The sequence below is a fragment of the Acyrthosiphon pisum genome, chromosome A1 (genome assembly GCF_005508785.2).
Source record: "Acyrthosiphon pisum isolate AL4f chromosome A1, pea_aphid_22Mar2018_4r6ur, whole genome shotgun sequence".
Classification (NCBI taxonomy): domain Eukaryota; kingdom Metazoa; phylum Arthropoda; class Insecta; order Hemiptera; family Aphididae; genus Acyrthosiphon; species Acyrthosiphon pisum.
Genome location: NC_042494.1, coordinates 84360347 through 84366346, shown reverse-complemented (window position 1 = coordinate 84366346; position 6000 = coordinate 84360347).

The following is a 6000-nucleotide window of genomic DNA, read 5'->3' as shown; positions in this document are numbered from 1 at the left end:
ACATAGCAAATTTGCAGTCAGCCAGACCAATTTTGTGTTATTAGCATAATCCTATATACCTATTGAATTGCTCTATTATAACTTGTAAGACTTAAAGGTAATAGCATAAGCTGTGTATGTACGTTGTTTTTTTACAATGTTATGGTGTAAAGAGACTTTTAAGAACTATTTCCTATAATAGAAAAATAGGTACTTAAATGAGCAATAAGGCTTTTATTTAATTTAAATGTTTAAAAACATTTGGTATTCCTAACGTTACCTCAATTTTATTTTGTAATTATAAATTGTATTAAAGATAAAAACACCACAATTTAATTGTAAAAAATAAAAGTAAAAATTTTTATCTTTTGGTATTGGGTAGGTATGATAACTTTATAACTTTACAATTTTATGTGTGGATATGAAGTGTTAAAAATTAAAATCAAGGCAATTATGGGAAGGACTCACTAGTAAAAAAAATTGAAAGGCATATAAATTCTAAAAACAACATGGTAAATTCTAGTAAATACGTAGATAATATTCTGTACAGATTTGAAGTGTCTAGGTTGAAATGGTAGTGGGGAAGGGCCTTTATGACCGTAAATTCGGCATTTAGTTATACTTACCAAAGTTATAGGAAATCTCTAAATAGGGGTCTTAGAGTCATACTGAAGAGTGAAGTTGCCTAAAATATCAATGTGTTATATAATAATAGGTTATGTTATGTTAGGTTATTTAATCAAGTACATAGAATTTAAATTAAAAAAGAAAATTTTTTTGTCCAAAAGTATCCTTATTACATATTTTTTTATATCACATTTGTTTGAAATAAATCCTGGCTACATACAGGGTCTACTTACAAAATGATTTAGTATCCATTAATGTACAAATTACCAAACAATATTCCGTTTTAGGTTTAAATGAAAAATGGTTTACTTTTTATGATTAAAAAGCCTTGTATTTATTTTAAATGTTTACACTTAACTGTATTTAGTGGCATTAATACTTTTGACGAGCTCCCATATAAATGTTATCAATTTTATAGCAAATTCAATTCAGTCCTGATGATGCTAACGCTGTCATTGAACATTATTATTATTTATTACGTATTAGCCATGGTATCTCTGTGTGTACTGTTTTACTGTCTATGTGTATTATGTGCAATAAAATATAAATATATATTATAAATTGTATGTAATACATACGTGTATTAGGGATTAGGGAAAATCAATTACCTATAAACAAATTTTATATAGACACCTAGTAAGTTGGTAAACGGACCAAAAAACTTTATGCTAGTGTGATGTTGTTTACAATAATTATTATTGGGATCAGCTCTATAAAAATAATTGTAGAATATTCCAAAATATTATGTACTTATAGGCTCAACATAAACGATTAGTTCATTATGTGTATTCTAATGATTACAGTGCGCTGGACACTAGTCGCTGGCAGACAGTTTGCATACTGTGATGATTCATAAAAAATATAAATTACATATTAACAGTACCTAAGGAAAAATGTCTAAATCTAAATTATTGGCCTTCTAATAGTATATTTTAGTTAAAATTCTAAATATTTTCATAATAAGTAATCATTATATAACCACATTTCTTTTTAGATTCTGAGCTGCAGAACGGTGAATGTATATGTTTTATAATATATTTTTTTAGCATGTCTGAAGACAGTAATTTTCGAGCACTTTTCACAATAATCGGGAAATAAAAGAACATTACGGAATATCGGAAATAACATAAAAAATTATGCGATTAACACAAATACAATTTGTTAGAATATGTCCAAGTTAATATATTTTAAGCCTGTGTTCAACAAATCATAGAATATTATTATTACAGTTGTTTACTACTTTTTCGTTACATTATACATTTATACTTTATCTATTGCAGAATAAATTTAATAAGTTGTATTATTTCTGTTTTATATGTTAGGAAGCAATAAATTTAGAATATTTCGGTAGAATGATACCCTCAGGCCTCGATGACCTTTTAAGTTATGGGAAACGTTATAGTTATATTTTAGTTGTTACAATATCAATTTAGCTATAAATGACACATAAACAAATTGATTGTCTTTATTTTTTTTATTAATGTTTTGGCCATGATATGCTATGCTGTAAAGTGTAAAGGAATTGTTTTTTAAGTCCAGTTGAAACTAAATTGGAAGATAATAGTAACCATTCTTTCACACATTGAAAATGTATAGTAAATAATAACTGTTAATTAGTAGTATATTTAATAATTTAAAACAGTTTGACAAATTACTTAAGTTACAAAGCAATAGTTTTATTGTAACTTATTAATTAATGAAATTAATACATAAAATCTACCTACCGCTTAGTTCTTAAATTATTTATATTGTTTGACTTTTTAATAGCACTATAGCACATATTTTATATTCATCATATTTCACTTATAGTAAGTCTTATTTGGTCCTAATCCGTATGATTGTATGAAAGTACCTATCTATAAATAATTGAATGACATATGACTATACGAGACACATTTTAAATACGTTTACATATTTCATATAGAAATGGTTATTTCCCAAGTGAATTTCTACACAGGTACCTTGCATAAATCGTGTAAAATAATGAAATAAAACATTATTTATATTTTTCACTTTGATGGGTACTATTCAAATAATAACTTTAAGATATTCACTGTTTTGAAATATTTTTAGTATAATTAAACGAATACCTATAATATTATTATTAATTTTTTAAATTTAAATGTTTTATAAATTATTTATTACTTACAGTATATATATATATATATATATATATATATATATTTGTATATTTATATTTCATATGTTATCTATTACAATGGCGTATTGTGTACACAAAAGGGTATTTTGGGAGTTATGACATTGCCTTGCTTGGTCCATGACGTCACGGACGTAACTGGGATTTCATAGTTACAGGTACAAGAGTCTTAGAAACGAAAGTTCAAAGTAACCCACGGGGTACCCCCCATTGCCCGATTTTTACGTGCCTGTTTTTAAGTGCTATGATAGCAGTGGAATAGTTGTGAATAATTTCTAAGAATATATATAGGGGGGATATATATTCTTAGAAATTATCCACAAACCTCCCCCTATTGAAAGTTCCTCAAACGCCACTGGATCCTCGATACCACGGGAAAAAAGGTAATGCTCCTTTCCAAAAAAAAACAAAATATTTATATGTTAGATTATACATTATTATAGAGCATATTATTAGCATGGTCAGTGCGGGGCATATGAATGTCATGAGGCATGAAGTCAATCTTGACGAGTTAAATAGTGTGTGTTTACTGTTTAACTTTTAACATTTTAATCGTGCATTCTATAATACGCTGTTAATAATAAATATGTCTAAATATATGACATAAATATGTAAATTAATTTAATTAATATAATATATAATTACATGCATAAATGTATGATTACAGCCCCCGTAAAAATATTTGCCACGCCATTGATCTACAAAGTATATAATAATTTATAAATTAATTGGATTAAAATATTTGTTACTTCGATTTGTTTATGTGGCTTAATATAATATTATAGTAAGAAGTATTAAAAATGTGTGTTTTATGTACTTAATAGGTACTTCGTTTGTATTTTACATTTGTAGACATAATATATATTAGTTTACTTTTTCATAGTATAATTTTTATATTACGAACATCTAAATTAAATATTTTTTATTACACGTAGTCACGTAGATACGTAGTAAACTAAATAAATATGGATCTATACAAAAACAATAATCAATTAAAATAAATATTCACTATATGTAATAGATCGTATGTATAATGAAAGTGTGTAATACATATAGGCATATACAAGTTAGTATTCCTTGCAAGTAGGGCGGGATAGCTTTTGTATCATTTGCACATGTATCTATTTACGGAATAGCCCGAAAAATATGCAAATTAACTATGCATTTTTAAAATTCATATAGCTTATCAGAAATAACAGTATTTACATTATACATTTGTTTTTCATTCTAATATTGCGTATATCGTAATATTTGGTAGTTGCGAAGAGATTAAGCTATATTTTCTTATGTTTTTTAGTATGTTAGATAACATTTTTAATAGGCATACGATAATTTATCGAATATAATATATTAATATGATACAGACAAATTATTGTTTGAAACCATTGTATTTTGAATAACGAGGAACATAAAAATGATTAAATTTTTTTAAAATATTGTTAAGGCGTATAATCAACATGCTATGCCACTAGTTTTTATTGCACGTGTTTCCTGGTTTTAGTCGTAAATAAACGGTACACATAACGAACACGAAATACCTATTAGCTTTGCACGGCACCGATATACACATATTATTAGTATATAATATACTAAAATGCACAGATATAATATTTTACAATGAAATCGTCCTGCTATAATATGTATCATGACGTATATTCTGTATAGGAAGTAATCAATTTGGATTTATAGAATATATTACATATTATACATCATTATTATACGATCGGGCCAGCAGTGAAAGCAAACTGTTTCTTTTTACCAACTCTATACGTATATATTATAATAAATTACAATAAATGGCGGCGGCGGCGCAACGCGTAGTTATTGTAACACGAAATCGCGCGGTCTATACGAGTCGAATGTTTGAACCCTCGCGCGATTAAACTGCATTATTCGTTCAATAAGTCCGTGAAATTAGGTCATCATATTATATATTTAAATAATAAAAGAAACAAGGCGAATCTAGTATATATTATTGCACGGTATATGTCTATATACAATACACACTTATTAATGTATATATATATATATATTTGTATAGCAAACGTGCCGCTGCGCGTGTATAACCTTATACCGGGGTGGCGGCTGCTTTAATTTCTCTTGCATCGCCCCCGCGCCCTCGACACTCCCTCCCCCTAAAGTATATGGCACGTAGGGTAACTTTGGACGAGGCAACGCCACCCGCTTAGAGATTATAATTACTCATATGTAATATTATATGTATATTAAATACGCATGTGAGTTCAGTGCGTATATCGTTAACGTGCAGTATACGTTATAATATATATATAGGTACACTGTTTTACGCTTACGTTTACTATTTTCCGCACTTTGTACGATATGACACGTCGTAAGTATATTATATTGTTTTGCCGGTACCATGTGACGTTTATACATTTATTGTATGAAATACGCACACTTTGGCGCGTATGCGATAAAACCTAACTCGGCAAGTTCATAATGTTTTTGAATCACGAATTTTTCGTTTTTGTCTTACACGAGTGCGCACGCGCATACACACACCGGTAAGTGCAAACTCATATTATACACAATATGATTTTATTATTATATACATGCAGCGTTGTATTACTTTCTGCTGTATATTTGTCTGGATGTATGTGTATGTATATTTTATATACACCAAAGTGTGCGTTTGAAACGGTGGCTTGCAGTGGCGTGGCGGTCGCAGACTTTTTGTATTTGAATGGCCTCGGCTGAGCTAGGAATGGGGTGAACGAAGGGTTCTGATATACATTGTATAATGTACGCAATGTATATAAGTAGAGGGCTGAGATTTTAAAACACCGAATTTTAATAAACAAAAAAAAAAATAAAAAAACATCGTTTGATCGTTCGATATAATGTTTACGGACTGGCGAATTCTCCAAGGCCCAAGGGGCTTAGATGATTAATTTCACACCCGATGTCTGCGATGCCTCAGAGCGTATTGCATGAGATGTTGAATTATTGAATATTGGAGGAGTCTATGTGGATCGGACGTGACCACGTGACGGGTGGTAAAAACGCTCTGACAACTTTTAAGCCCACCGCACCGATGTGTAATGTTTAATACTACATTATATATAGGGTACGGGAACTATAATATCGTATAATATATAACGCACTCAAATCGATATCGTATATACCGTACTACGGTTACCTCAAAGCTAAATCATTATACTGTTATATTGTACCCTACCCTGTATGGCCCAGGAGTCGCCGCCGTCGTTCGTCGA